The 16,733-nt window shown below is 40.8% G+C and overlaps 1 protein-coding gene across 31 annotated transcripts in view; it reads left to right on the top strand.

Annotated features, from left to right (window-relative positions):
- Positions 1–16,733, top strand: part of LOC105691346 (mushroom body large-type Kenyon cell-specific protein 1) — an 82,836-nt gene that overhangs the window by 18,485 nt on the left and 47,618 nt on the right. For 5 of the 31 annotated variants that reach the window (XM_048653159.1, XM_048653165.1, XM_048653129.1 and 2 more), the window contains exons 1-2: positions 7,200–7,680; positions 8,510–8,782. The exons of 5 other annotated variants lie outside the window; for them this stretch is intronic. The gene's annotated coding sequence lies outside the window, so the exon portion shown is untranslated. 21 more of the 31 variants (XM_048653141.1, XM_048653150.1, XM_048653131.1 and 18 more) reach the window with 18 other exon arrangements.

The raw sequence follows: 16,733 nt of genomic DNA, 5'->3' as shown, positions 1-16,733 counted from the left end.
GTTGCGAAAACCGTCGAACGCTACATTAAGAAGGGAACACCTTAATCTGCGTTGGCGCGCACTAGGTGTCAACCAACCGACCGCGTCGCGCTGCGAAGAAACGCTAATAACTGACCGACGTTGTGGAGGAGGAGCTGCGTCAAAATGCTCGATACACACGGAAAAACCGCGGAAAGAATATCCGAAAAATATTTAGCGAACCAACTACGTGACCACGTCCACGTGAGGCGAGATATAAAAATATTTTGTCGTCGAGTGTGCGGTAATTTTTCTGCCAAATATATAATATTTCGGTTTCTCTTTTCGCTCCGGTCCTTTTGTCATCCCCTCGATGACCTCACCTGGCTACTCGGTCTCGCCGATAAGCGAGATACGGTCAAGGCCCGTCGTTCGTTGCAAACCGTATACCGCACCGTGTACTGTAACTGCAGTGTCGTGAAACGAAGAGACGCGCGACGCGCGCTCGTATATTCTACTCGCCCGTTGCATCTGCAGTCAACGAATCTTCTTGCACTTTCCGTTTGCCGCCGCGCACCGCGCGCGTCGCGACGCCGAGCAGCGGCAGCAGCTTCCTTCGAACTCGGGTCACTTCCGTTCATACAATATTTCTCCATCCCGCTGTGAAAACAACGCCTCTGTGCTCGGTTTCTCAAGGAAAATATGTAGTTCGCAAACCTTCGGAAAAAGCGTCCCGATATATAACGCTCTAAACCGTTGCGTACATGTGTATAAATATATGTGAATCTCCAAGGTCACTCCAGTAGACTCCACAGTCACTCCACAATCAGATGCGATTCTATCGCGTTATATGTATACATGTGTGTATATGCTCTATCTGAATACGGCACTTGCAGTCGTTCAAATATTTGAATCGCCCCGAGTTTGACACCATATTTTTAAGGGTTGCCCTGCCCTATGTACAGCCGACGATCGGATCGTACTCATGATGCCAACACATGACAGCTGCAGATGCGCTCGATTTTTATTCTAATCTCTTTCGAATGTTTCCGACAAAGCGATGGAATATTCCAAAAATATTTCAGAACACAAAATACTACACGTAGGTACGCACGTACCTACTTTTATGAATCTACGTACACGCATGCTGAGGTATCCGCGAGCTCGTAAGCGCGTTTTAGGCTAATGAAAATACTTTTTATATTATTATTATTTTTTTCCATTTCGGTATTCATTACATCCTCAGAAAAATTGGCACTGTACGGATATAAAGGTGAATTCGAAAAACAAACACTTGTGAATATATGCGGCGATCAGTTTTTCATTTATTTATCAATCACAATTGTTTTTCATTTTTCAATAGTACGATATATCTATCTATATAAGCGTGATTATTGAGTGGAATGAAATTGATTAATTGGAACATGATTTAAATTCGATTTCTAATCGTATGATTCTATATTATACTCGTGAGATTTTTTGCCGTACGTAAGAGAAGAGGACAGTTATTATATTTTCTTGCTTGAAATGAATATAGCGCGATGCAGTGTGTATAACTGCATATTGAATCGGTCAAGTATATACATATGCTTGATAATTATTATATATCAAAGTTTTAATTGCTATCGCGCGTTGACTCGCACTGATATATATATATATATATATATATATATATACAGTGACACTAAAACCATGTACACATGAATAATAATATGATATAGTGCAAAATAACTGTCATCTTATCAGCTATTTTGCTCAATGATGTTCACTTGTTGTATACAGTTTAATCAATAAATTTCAGACATTAACACGTTGTATACCTGACAATTCAACAACACTTTCAGCTGATATGAATTAAATTGCTATTAAATGTCATTATACTTTCAAATGTAAGCATCGTCCATTTTAAATTCCGATTAGATCAACTTCCGGCCTTCGGTGTCGGTGAAAGAGAAAAAAAATAATCAATAAATTACAATCAGAACGCGATTTACAAAATCGGTCAATCAAGGCCCCTATACAACTATATATGCATGAAATCTCGAACTTTATAATCGCAGGTATCGTAGTTTGCTAAAGAGAATTGAAATTTTCGAGGGAGTATTTGAAATTCAATAGGAAAAGTACGCTCGGTCCCCACGTTTCCGTCGTGACCAAAGTGTAACGCGGTTTGAGAGAAGAAAAAAAAAAACAAAAAAAGAAAAAAGAAAAAAGCCAGTAGGCCGAGCGTGTGTACAATATGAGCTACAAGTTCGGAGAGGGAGCTGCTGAACCGAACGTAGCAACGAACGGCGGAGCGTAGTTTTCAGTTGAATCTAACGCCTGGGAAGATTTCGTAAGCAGGCCCCGCCTCCTACTCCATCCGACCCATTCTAAACAAATGAATCATGCGCCAAAATGGCTGACAGACTGAATTTAGACGTCACGTGACCGAGCGTAACGAGACCCAGCTTATAAAACCACCGCAATCCTTGTCCGTCATTCGTCCCATGCGGATTCGTTATCGATACGAAAAACGAACGATAAAAATCCTGCTAATGTAATAAATACTTGAAACAAAAAATTACATGCACAACGAATGAAAGAAGGAAATTGTAGAGTACGCGAGCTGCGACGATAACGTCCGCAATTTCTATGATAAGACAAATTATAGTTTCTCTCCCTTTTTGTTGCGTCTATTAATTTTTCGTTTCGCCAAATAAATCTCATCGTATTACGCGGACGTATTAATTACTTGTAGTAGTTCGCGAAGGTATTCTGATTTTAGCGAATACACGGGTGAATAATATGACCCGTCTAATTACACGGTTAATGAAAATTTACGTTTAACGCGAACGTGTGCGCGCTTGCAGTACGGAGATGCAAATCACGCCTATATCTATATATACATATATATATATTATATTACGTTACATATAACACGTTATAGAGCGAGGGGAATTCTTGGGCATCAATTTGCAACAAACGAATTCTATTAGTCGTTTAGTTTAGACTTGGCGAATGTCACACACGCGTGCGTTATCCCGTAGGTATATAATAAATACGCGATCGTGTACGTGCGTCAAAATTATACATATATATATATATGTGCACAACTATCTCCGTACAGTCTATAACTACACGTACATGCATACGTATACGCATATACAACGACAGCCATAATGTAGGATGGACGACGGCGGTCCAACCGACGCTCGTCGCGTATATATACCTACATACGGTTACGTAAATCTTCGTTACGCAACCCACGTTTCGAATATTAAAATACAAACACGCTAAAATTTTTAGCAACACTCACCGTCACGCTGACACACGTTCGCCTCACAAACGACCGTCTACGTACGCGATTTTAACCCATACCCGCCGCGCGATGAAAAATATAGGTACAATGCTCGTTCTCGATTCGATCGGAATTGATCGAAATTTCGGTAAAACTATAATAATTGCGAATGGTTCGCCGAACGGGAATCGACTCGAATTCATACCGATGTATATATTCGAATATTTTAGCGATCTCGCAATAACGCTCGTATGCACGGTATATTACGTATATATGTATATAGGAATCGGTGAGCTGATCTGAAATTCTGTATATATATACGTATCCTAAATCTCTTTCGCTCGACCGATCGCGACTTACAGACAATCTAGATTCTTACATGTGATATTATCACATGTGCCTCGGTACCTATACGTTCATATATATATTACCGTCCTATATACGCATTATTATATATATATTATACGTATATATGCCGCAATTCGCAAGGCGCGCGGGACGTACCGCGCGTCGCCATATTTTGGATCCGCGAGGGAAGTAGTAGGTATTAGCTTAAAAGAGAAAGGCAGCTGGTTGGACGCGCCTGCTCGTTCAGTGCCGACTTAAAACTTGACTATTAAGGCCCCGAGATTCTCACGGGCAAACCATCGCCCCGCCGATATATCCGCACTGCAGACGTGTGCATATACGCGCGCACCTCGTGTATATCGAGATGCGATTAAATAACCTCGAGAAGTAATCTTTTTATGCGCCCTAAATATATGTATATACGTATATATATATGCGACTCCGATACTCTTGCGACGGCCGGTACACACCGCGTGATAACCCGAGTTTCGTGAAATTCATAGGGACCGCGATTTCGGTAGTCGCAAAAAATTTCGGCTCCAAATTCCAACGATTCTTCGCAAGATTCGAATCCGACGACCGGAGCAAAAAATATGAATTTCGATTTTTGATTGATATAAAAAAAAGAATGATATAAATTCTTGAGAATTATAAAATCGCCGAACACGCGGTCGAGTGATATATGCGACGGAGCTTCTGTGCGAATCGATTGAGAATATAGAGCCCCGGTACAGTGTACGGAATACAATCAATCACGATTTATTCAATTCTATTTCTGAACGTATCGCCGTCACATCTTGAATATAACGATACAGAGATACGTGTGTATACGTACATGTATGTATGTAGGTATGGCTACCGTATACACTTTCCATATACCCGTACACGTTCTTCAACTGCAATGTTATTTCTTATTCAAAGAGACAGTGCAACAGCACGATCAGAAAACCGCGCATTGAAGTGCTGCCGTGCACCTATACAACACACGAAATAAACGAACGAGTTTTTGATTCAAGGTTGTTATACATCAGGCATACAACGCACCCGTACATAAGTACGTCGAGATTTTTTCCGAACGAAACGAACGCGATAAAAGTGCCGAACATCCATGTATACGTATAGACGCCACGTCGTGAAGAAACGAACCGAAAAAAAAAAAAAAACGAGAAAAACGAAGGATCAAGCAAAAATCGCTTACTCCGTACGAAACGTCGGACATTTTTTATCTCCTCGTTCCCGTCCAGACTGGCCACTGTTATATTAGAACGTTTAAAATTTCAAATCGCGCCGGAGACTACTGAATAAAATTATTTTCTATTAAAAGTGTCATGGCTAAATCTCCGCGTGTATTTATACCGGTGGGTAAGAAACGCGGGTCTGAAAAAAATCGCGATGCATACTTATACGTTGCGTGTAGGATATACATATAGTGTATGTAATACGTTTTAACAACTAAACGCATCGATGGAGAACGCGAGCCGAGCCCTACTCGTATCTGGTATACGTATAACAAAGTGCAATTTCAGTAGGCGAAAGGCGTCCCGCTTCGGACGCGCCGATTGTAATATGCACGCGGATTCATTATTCTAAAATCGAATCTATATAGAACGAAGCTAATTACCCCGACGTATGATATATATATATACGTATATCGACGCGGAGACTTGAATGCCGCACGGTTGGTGCCATTTTGAAATATTCTGGACGATGTCGAAAATATTGTACGGTGAGTCTTGCAATTGGTTCGATAGAAACAACACGGGTATTCACGAGCGAAAAGCTCGGCGGCGATCGTTGATCAGATTCGACGCGTTGGATAACCTTTTAAACCCTTCAATTACTGCGAATGACCTTCGGACTTAATATAGCCAGTCCTTCGCCGGTTGCCGGAAAGTAAAAGGTATATACGAAACGTGAAAGCGAACTGGATGATGGGTCCTGTACAAAACGAGGCTGCAGGAAACGAAGAAAGATTCGGGATCCCCGTCGGAGAAAAAAAGGACGATTGGAAAAATGGAAAAAAAAAAAAAAAACACAACAAACCAAGATCGAATATAATTATCATCGGGCATTCAACGCGAAGCGTGTATACTTATACGTATATATCGTATATATGATAAAAGCGCAAAGGCCCGAAGCGAACTGCAACTCGAGCGTGGATTTTGCTGGCCAACAAAGTGCAGCCATGCAGCAGCGGCAGCAGCAGCAGCAGCAGCAGCAGCAGTTTCCTATACTGCATATAGAGCAGAGTCGCAGCTTCCGAAGGCGTCTGACCTTGACCGACAAACTTTGCAGCGAGCGTTCGCACTGGTGCACGTATTGTAGCAGCTGCAGTTGCATCGGCGTGGTGTGGATGCACACGTATAGCCCGAGAACGAAGAGATCGGCGAAGAGGAGGACGAAGAGGAAGTGGACGAATTGTGAACCAGCGGCGGCGAAACTGATATCTCGTGACGAATTTTTTCCCTAACTCGAAAAAAAATTCCACGGGTCATACGATTACTCCGATAACCATGTCGAATACGCCGATCTTCGATTTTCACCGAAAGGGAGGGTAATTTCGCGGCAAAAATTGCCTCAACCAAGACGCCCGAAGATCGGAAAACCGTCGAGTATACGATTGATGACGTTGGAACCAAGCGACTGCGGTGTACGCGGTCCGATTGCGAGTTCGATTAATCGAATGCATGCGGAAAGTGCCGCCAAAGTTCGGTGCAGAGGATGAATTATCCGATTATACGGCGTACGCGTATACATATATACATATATATACGTATGTATACATGCATATGTACAGGGAGGGAGTCTGTGCGGGGCGGCAACTTTTGTTATGTTCTGTACCGCGTTCGGAAAATGTGCAATTGCACCAGTACAACGAAAGAGAGCGGGACCCTCTTGACGCACACGTACACACATAACGTGCGGCAGCTTCGCGTTGGCTGCTTCCACTTCCACTTCCACCTTCCATCGGGTTTCATACGTACGTACGGTACGTACGTACGCGCAAAAGTTGGGGGGTAGGTGTGTGCGAGGTGCATAGAGAAACCGCCGCCGCTGCACCACCACGGATTCGCTGCACGTGCGAGAAGGTGGTGGTGCCGGTGCCGCGCACGCACACGTGCACCGCTCGGAACGTACACGTGTGCACGGGGAACTTACGGGCGAGTGGTGAACCTAGTGAACACCGTGAACGACGACGTCGACGACGACGACGACGACGGCTACGGGGCAGAGTGGCGCGGAGGAGTAAGGAGGAAGGGTCTGTCGCAGCAACGATGCCTGCCAGCCTGGTTGCAGTGCAGCAGCAGCGGGAGAATCAACGATAGTGGGGTGAGTATACGGTGCGCCGGTGGCGCGGTGGTGGTCGTCGTTAGCAATGCAGTTACGCTAGCGCGACGCGGCCGGTCGCAACTGACAACACTCGCAAGCTCTTGTCGCGGTGCATGCCGCTGTTCGGCCGTGATATACGTAATAAATATATAGCGAAAGAGAATTTTTTTGCAAAAAGACGTATAAAAAGAAAGGAAAGAGAAAATTGAGGGAAAAATAAAAAAAAAAAACAAATTAAACAAATAAAAACAAATTAAACAAATAAAAACAAATTAATGTATTTAATTGATTTTATTAATTTGATCGATAATTAATTGATTAATCGAATCGAAAGACGAAAATAAATGAATAACACGAAACAAATGAAGTAAAACGAGAGAAAATTATCGAACGATAATTTTTCAATACAATCGTAATGAATACTGTTAACTTGGAAGAAAAGTAAAAAAACAAAAAAAAAACAAAACAAAACAAGACAAACTGTTAATACACGAAATATTGAACCAAATAGATAAGAAGTTGTCAATCGCGAGTACCCACGTAGTACGAAGAGAGGGGTTGAAATCGAAACGATGCAAGTTTACTTGAAACAAAAGCAAAAAAAATATATAAATAAATAAAGAAATTTTAACAAAATAAATAAATAAGTTATTCTAAGTTACGAAAAATCGGCCATGCCAGTTGAAAAAGTAATCTGCGAATGGTTCGAGAATCGAGGTGAATTTAATTGAGGGTGAATAATATTTAGTGAACGATAATTAAACGTAATAATTGAATATATATATACATATATATATACGTACGTATATATGTATATATATGTACACGTACATACATACGTGAGTGTGCTGGAGGAAACGTTTTCAGTTTTGTTTGAATAATCGTTGTTGCTGGTTTCCATTTTAAAAAGTATTATTCCTTTTTCATTCTTCCATTTACTTTTGTTTTTTTTTTTTCTCTTCAATTCATTCATTATCATATTTCATACATACTTCCGATGCACCCGTATCGCAATCTCGTTATCGGTTACTCGCAAACCCCGTGCTCTACGAAGAACGAAAAAAACTAAAAAAGAATAAGGCGTGACGTTCGAAAAATAGTTTTTTCAACTTTTGTTTTATTCAAATTATTTTTCTTTTCGACATTTCTCTGTCGGTGGGGAAGTCCGTAACTCGCGGATACATATAAGTAAAATGTGGTAGTAATGCTGCTGCTGCTGCTGATTTTATCATTTTGGAACGGAGGAGGCGGGGCCCGATACTCCCGCTTATAGTTGGGGGTTGCGTGCGCGTCGACATTGAACTGTTATCGGTGTTACCGTTCAGGGATCCGCGACAGTGTGTTGTTCTGAGGTTTACTGCGCCCGCGGTGCAATCGAGCTTTTCGCTTATTATTATTGCCAAAAAAAAAAAAAAGAACTAAAAAAAAAAAAAGGAACAGAAATTTTTTATTTTCCTCACATACATTTGCGGGCACGAAGTTTGAATTTTTTCATCTTTCAATGCGGAAGACAAGGGAATCGGAAAAATCCTGAAACTAGGTGAACGCTCGACGTGTTTTTAACCTTTTTTCCGTTTTTCTTTATTCATGCAGAATCATGTTCCCCGATAAACAAATTAATAAATATAATCAAGTTCAAACCAAGTTACCTCCGGTAGCTTCGTCAGTGCGACTTTGATTGTTTATATATATCTTACACGTATATGTATATATAATATTATATATAATTAATCAATGTAATATATATATATACATATATATTTATATATACTTATGTTCGGTGTTTACCAATTATTGTACGCGGGTGAACAGTTATCTTCAAGAGGTTACAGTTCCACCGAGGATCAATCATCGATTTTCAAAACAGTGAGTTGGTTTTCTTTCTTTCATTTTTCAATCCATTTCTACATAAATATCGCACATGTACGCGGTGAACATGTTTTGCAACAACTATAACTTACCTGCGAATTTACTTCCGGTACCAGATTTGCCAATAATCTTGCACCGAGCGGAGCGCGTGGTGCACAGTGTTACCTCTCTTCACGCGCGTACCTACATCGATTGGAGATCGAAATATTTCAGAGTAATAAATTCGTCGATAAAGAGCAAATGAGATGAGAACAAGAAGAAACAACTGTAAACGTGGACGTATATGCAGTTTGCAATCGCGAAGTTCAGTGTACGACGAGTCAGATATTGGCGGCCTCTTGGAGAACAAGTGTTTCTTCTAAGCACCAAAATGGCCGAAACGTGTGTAACGCGTATACCGCGCGGCGACCGGAACTCGTTATTAATCCATGCTTTCGGATTTTAAACAGCGCGCAAAGTGTCCTAGAGCGATGTAACGCGTGATCCCGATTTACATTTACACTTACCGTAGACGAATATACGTGCAACACAAATACTTTCCACGAGTTATTTCCAATCCACACGCATAAGTATACGCTGCGACGACGATATGGGATTCGCGAAAATTTCACTTAATTTTATTTTTCTATACATATAATGTTGTATATTAATATAAAGCACGTTATCAATGTTTTGTCTACGCGCGAAAATAAAATTCCATTATATTATGTTCAATTTGTTCGTCAAACCGATCCGTTGTATATCGCACGCACTTCGTAAAATAATAACCATCTATATTTGAGTATATAATTACGGTATAGAAAACGTGTCGGATTTTCGACGAGATACCCTGATGACATAATACTCCCATCTATTGGAATTTCATTTCGCGTTTGTCACGGATGCGATCGTCTCCATTTTTCTTTTACTCCGTTTCCCTTCTTTTCTTCTACCGTCGGTGCATCGGTTCTGCAATTGCATTTTTGGCTGCATATAATAAAATGGACGTTTAATCACACCTTGGTCGTGGGAATCGAAAACCGACTATATCTCTTCTTCTATTTTTTTGAATTCTTTTACTTTATTTCATTCGAAAGCGTGACAATAGATCGGATCAATCGGGGCTGTAATTGGTACACGAGATTCCGCCCGGAGTATCGAAAGCCACGTGGGGGTCGCATGGTATGACGTCACGACTGTATAAACGCCACACAGAATTACACAGTCGCTCTTACAATACCCTGTATACCTACTGTGTACGTTGAAAAAATTTGTAGACTTTTATTCGATGGGCTCAGAAACTTGTCGAAATTCATCTCGTGCAACTTCGCTGCGACCAAAAGTTTTTATTTTGTAATTTTACAACTACAGAATCACCAGAATCATCGGGTGCGTTTTGAAGTGCACCATTTCTCTAATTAATTTGCATAAGGTAAAATCACCTGTTTCAAATTTTACTGTATCAATTAAGGCGGTGCAAAAATTTGTCAAAAAATTTGTTTTTTATTCGGTTCCATTTATATTTCGGAACTACACAAGTTATAGGTATATTAATTTGGCAAATATGATCGACGAGAAAGAATCGATGCGATGCGATGATGGATAAAAATATGCAAACCAGATCGACGTATGTCTCTTCAGAACGACGATGGATTCGTCGAAGATCAATCGCGATCGCAGGAGCAATCAAAATGCAAGTCGAAAAAATGATGGTGATCCTGAAATTAACGCGTAGCGCGTCAGCAGGTAATCGGCGCATCGTCCGTAAAAATCGAAGAAATCAACGATCATATCCATATCACAGTATACAGATGGCATACGTTTGAAAAATCGTTGTAAATCATTCGGGGATACATCTGAATATTATAGTTTACAAAGCATGCAGCACGTAGATAGTTAGGTATGTGCGAAGACTTTGGCGTCCGCGTGTTCGCGACTGGAGCGCGTCTTATATATATATAATATAGTGGGATCTAAATCGAGGTCAAACCAAATTTTCTACTTTAACCTACTGGATACAGCGAATTTAGCTTTCTAAAACCAGAGGCCATATTAGAAGGAATCAACGAGAGAAGCGTTATACGCGTACGATTCGCCGTTTCGTACATATCTCATCATATACGTATATACACACAATGTGCGGAGATCGTCTATTTTTCGGTCTCTCTATTTTCTTCTACCCTTTCCGGGTGACCGTCGTAAGGTGGTGACCACCGTTCGCATTGTCTCTGCGCATCTCCACCTGCACGCGACGTACGTGCATACATGTCTTCGATATGGACGCGTAGCCGGACCAGGAATTTCGCGTTATACATCGATCAGCCGACACGACTATGGGGGAAACACATGTGTTCTAATTATGCGTCGATTTACACGGTCGTTGTACGATCGTCTCACTGATTCGTCCGCGCGTAACCGCGACTACGTCTCGTACGGTCCACGGTATCCGCACCACCCGGCTGCCCCTATATATCGTTCGCGAGTGGACTTATGGTACAAAAAAAAGTATACCATAAATAATAATCGCGAAGTACGAGGAGAATTTAGGCTACCCCCGTTGCCTGCAACGCGTCGCGGCAATAATCACGTGCTCTGTACGTACACGTATACATACGTACGTACGTACGAGTAATAAGGAGCGGCGAAATTCCCCTATAGAGAAACCATATAATACCACGTGTCTATGTAAGTGTGCGTGTACGTATGTATCATGGTACAACACATGAAAGCGGCGCGTCGCCAAGAGAAGAGAAGCGAAGAGAAGAGAAGAGAAGAGAAGAGAAGAGAAGGTGGTGCGCACGCTGCAGTCCGTGATTAATCCGTTGTATGGTCAGGCATTGTGCAGTGTATACTGCAGCATACTTCGCACACATATACGTACAAACGTACGTGTTTATGTAGAGCAAACCGCGGCTTCGATACACGCGGTTGTATGTAGATGATATGTACATGTGTATATATATATTCATATATATATTCGGATGGACCGTCCACTGGACGATATATATGTATATACATACGTATAGTTCACAGTTAGCAGCGACTTGTTGCCCGAAATGTAGGTTGTAGGCGTCCGTATACGTACACGGGAGGTAAAACATTTCTAACCGTTGCGTTTCAGCGTATAGTGCACCACTAGATCCCGTCAACGCTGTCGATTGTTCACCGTGTATATGTATATATATATATATTTATATACAACATAGTTTCCTAAGTAGTAACAGTACAGCTCTGTAATAGGTATAACGTCGGTTTGGCGATAAAATTCCTGAACAAAAAAAAAAAAAAAAAAAAAGAGGAAAAAAAAAGAAGAATAATAATCGATATGGCGTGAAGAAATTATGTACAAGTTTTCAAAACGTGTAAATGCACAGTTGATAAATGGGTTTTATCATTTCAATTTTCTTTTCTTTTTTTTTTTTTTGTTTTCCTTTAAAACATTGTTGCACAGACATTAATACGGTTGTCGAAGAAAAACATGTTCGGTTGATTGGAAGGATAATTACAAATCGTTATCCAATTTTTGTTATCATTTTTTTGTTTTTGTTTTTTTTCTTTTTTTGACAAACATCCGGAATTCCGTGTTTTCGAAAATGACGCGGAAACAGCGCGCACATGTGCAACGGATCTTATTTTTATATATACCATTGCAAATTTTCTTGTTCTATAAAAAAAAAACGTGAGAACATAATTTTTTGTACGTGGAAGGAATCTAGAAGAAACGGCCCATAGGAGGATACGGCTGATTCTCGTCTCGGTGACGAGGTGTCGATAACATTTCGTCACTCGTTACTTGTGACAGATCATTGCCGATGAACTCTCCGTTCCGTAATTACAATGTAGGCAAATTTTCACCTTGCTCTTACCGGTTCTTCCGAGGTTGTACGCACCGCGTAATTTCAAAGTTCCAACGATTCGGTCGAACGACTCGTGTCGTGATCGTGAAAAACTGAAATACCAGAAAATACGGGAGAAGAAATGTCGTTTCAGGAGTTCCGATCGGCGTGATCGCGACTAGCGATTTCCAAGCTATACAGTTCGTTGCAGCGGTTGACATTCAAGATTCGTGCATACCTCGTACGTTACGATCCCCGCGCGCGCGCGGCTTTGGTATTAAAAGTTGTTCGGCCGCTGGTATTACATATAGGTTGCCCACTATGGGCAAGAGATAGAAAGATAAAATACAGAGGAGTTTATGGCAGTAGAGGAGTGGCGAGAGGAAAGGTGGGAGCCTCATCCGGGAAGGGGAGAGAGAGGGAGAGGAATCGAAAGGAGAGGAGGAACAGCGGGGCGACAAGAGGAAGGGGAAGGGGGGGGGGGGGGGGGTTGCTAGACACTAGTTAACAAAATGGCCGACAGATTTAGACTTATGTAACTATATTCGTGGTAGGTGATTATATTAATATACGCCAAATATGGATGCGCAGGGTCGCCGAATGGAGGGAATAAGAAAAAAATTCAACTTTTTTCTCTATTTTTTTGTTTGCGCTCTTTTATTTTTTTCTATTTTTTTTTCTCTTATTTCTAAATTCAATTCTCCCGACGCCGCGTGGCCGCCTTACGGTCGTGCCGCGACGACCGCGAAACATCGGGAATTATCGTTGGAAAGAGAAAAGACTTTGGTTATTATATGTTACATGAGAACCGTGCAAGAATATAACGAGAACGAATTAATTATCGTTGAAAACTTTATTGAGAAACGGCCACGGTATAACCGATGCATCCGATGACCGTGGAAATTATAATGAATATTAGCCGTTTCGCAAATATCTAATTAAGTACGTAAGTCAGGAAATGCAAATGGAGATCAAAAAAACATATGGAAAATCGATGGTTTCCAAAGTTTTCTTCATTTTTTTTTAGTTTTTCTCCAACACATTTGTACATATATATATACGCGGGTTTTTCACCGCGGAGGCCATATCAATCCACGAACAATGTCGCGCATCCGCACAACCGCAAACTCTCTCAAATTATATGAATTTTTTTTTCGTTTTTTTTTTTTTTTTTGATGACTTGATATTCTCATCGATGTACACATGTATATATTTACTTTTCTATATTTTCTATACGTATACCTATACATATGACAATGATGATTATACGTATATACTATATATATAATATATACACCCAACCACCGCCACTACTATGGAGGGTGGGGTGGGGAACAATCGACGAAAGTATAACGCGCGGGTACAAAGTTCATGGGCGCTGGCACTTCTGCCTCTGCTTCTTCTATGTAACACAGTATGGCGAGTCGATTACATGCACATGCACATTCACATGCAGTTATATACATATATACACGCGGGCTTGTGCACACCTAGCGGCATGCGACTTTAAACCATCCATGTAACTCTATGTGTACTCGAGGAGAGTGCAGTGTACCTAGTAAGTGTAACGTACATACTATGCCGTATGTACTTACACTTATAACTCTCGTGCAGCCTGACTGACTGACTGCCTGCCTGCCTGCCTGCCTGCCCGTTGCATTTCTACGCTATGTACTCACCTACGCGCGTGTATAGGTACGTACATGTAGAGGCGTGCATATAGGTACACACGACGACAACGACGACGACGACGACCGCCGTGAGATCTAGACCCTGCTAATCTACTGCCATTGCATATGGTTATCAACGTGATTAGATATCGACCTAATACATGTTCGTATTCGGTATATATATATGCGTATATGGTATAATACACGCATGGAGTAGGAGAGAGAATCAACGAGAGAGAGAGAGAGAGAGGGGGGGGAGATTTATTTATTACCCATTTCGCTGAGACTGTACGTGAATTTGTTGGTAACAATAAAACACCAATATGGTTAGTTTTCTCTAGTCCATCGGCAATCGACGACTATATGCGATATTATTGACTGAATCGAATGGATACTATTTTTTTTTTTTTTTTAATTCTTTTAGAGCGGATATATATAATAAGTGTCCGCGGACGCGCACATCGATGATTCAGGGTCGTTTTCAAGGCCGACTTATACATCGAATCACTTTTTATCCAAGATGATTTTTCTAATCGTATATTACAAGTACGTCAGATTTTTTGACTTTTGATTCGTTCGATTGCTGGGTTTTTTTTATTTTTATTTTTTTTTTTTTCTCGCAAGGGTTAGCTTATCGACACGTAGCGTTGGACCGTATAGATGTATAGATGAAAAAAGGGAAATAATAAAAAGGAAGAAAGAAAATGATGAAAATCAATTTGGCCTAGTTTTACCGCGGCTATAGGTTCTACTAGAGATTCTCTTCAGCTTTCTGAAATGATTAATCGACAACCATCTGGTGGATGTGTATAGGTGTGTATATACCTATACATATAAATATAATTAATATCGATAATGATGGAAATTGGGTTAATAAGACATCGAGTTGGTCGAGAATTGGGAAAATGGTATTACTCATATAATTCAAACGTGAAAACGTGAAATTGCGGATAGAATTACTTTGACCCAATTTCCGATTTTATATATTATTCAAATATACACGTATAATAATAATTTCATCACATACGTTATATACTTTTTCACACACGCGTATCTCGACGAGCGGAATTATATCTTTTTAGTCTATTTCATTTCCATCTTATTATATCCCTGTACGTGTGATTTTGACTTATCGGATATCGTGAAAAAAAAACGAAAAGAAGAGAAAAAAAACACTTTTCATCCCGTCGATTGCACTCGAAATTTGAATTTGAAATCGTTGCATGCAATTGCGGAAAGTTTCAATCAGGATTTCTAACGACTAGAATTTTCAATTAAAAAAGATTTCATAATTCTCTCTCTCTCTCTCTCGCACCACCCTCGGTAGTTCTCTCTCTCTCTCTCTCTCTCTCTTACCCTCTTTACACCCCTAGTTGCAATAATCTTAATAATATTCCCTCTCTGCATCGTATCGAAACCGTAGATTATTGATGCATAACTGCATTCCAGCGATTCGATTTACTACTACCTGACAATCGGAGCTAATCGATAGTAAATAATCGATGAACGTAAAACAAAGAGACGCATTAATGGAAATGAAAATTCACGATTCGACATTTCCCATTTCAATGTGTTGCACGATCCCTCGATCCTTCGACGAAATGCACGTGGGCACCTAGCGACGTAGACTCGAGGATTTGGGAACCCTAAATTTTCCGAATTTATGTCGAAGATATTTCTCTACGAGTAGAATCACTTTCGAAAATCAACAGTCAACGAATATTATCATCGACATTCGATATTCAATATTTCAGTTCCGAAATCCTCAATAGTTTCTCACAACGAGATTTTATAGAGTAGCGAAATTTTCAAACTATACATCGCTGTGACGATGATCCACGATAAACCTCGACGATTATCTTTTCAAATAATTTCAATGTTTCTTATCACCGTAGCTATCACGTACGTATACATTATATGTATATATAATACGTTCGTGTACATGGTAACGATAATCAAAATCACCTCTTACGGTCTGTACACCGCGCGGTGTACGCGAGTATATAATAGCGACGGAAGACGGCGAAAGAATTGGACGTCGGGGCTGGGGGGTTGTGTTTAAAATTTTTCTCAAAAAAATCATTGTCGTATTACCGTGAATACAGACGGCGTCGGGTATCACCTCACGCGTTGGACTACAGGTTACGTAAGTCAGCTGATGCAGCGGGAAAATCTTGAGTGCGGTAGAATTCAGAATCTAGATAATCTAGAGTCTAGAATCTAGAATACGGAGTCGCTTGCACGGGTCGAAGATATAGACGGCCAAACTGGGAATGAGGACATTTGCCAGTGCTATGCACGCTCCACGTACAGACGTATACATGTACACACGTACATACGTATATACACGCGCGCGTATTGCTCTACCCGTACATGTAAATACATTACACACGTACACACCGCATGCACATGCAATTGGGCTTTGGAGCGCGTGTACGATATGCACCTCGAGTTACTAACAGG

This window comes from Athalia rosae, chromosome 3 (assembly GCF_917208135.1).
Source record: "Athalia rosae chromosome 3, iyAthRosa1.1, whole genome shotgun sequence".
Lineage (NCBI taxonomy): Eukaryota > Metazoa > Arthropoda > Insecta > Hymenoptera > Athaliidae > Athalia > Athalia rosae.
The sequence above is the reverse complement of the archived record's forward strand: the minus strand, read 5'-3'. Positions and strand labels throughout refer to the sequence as shown.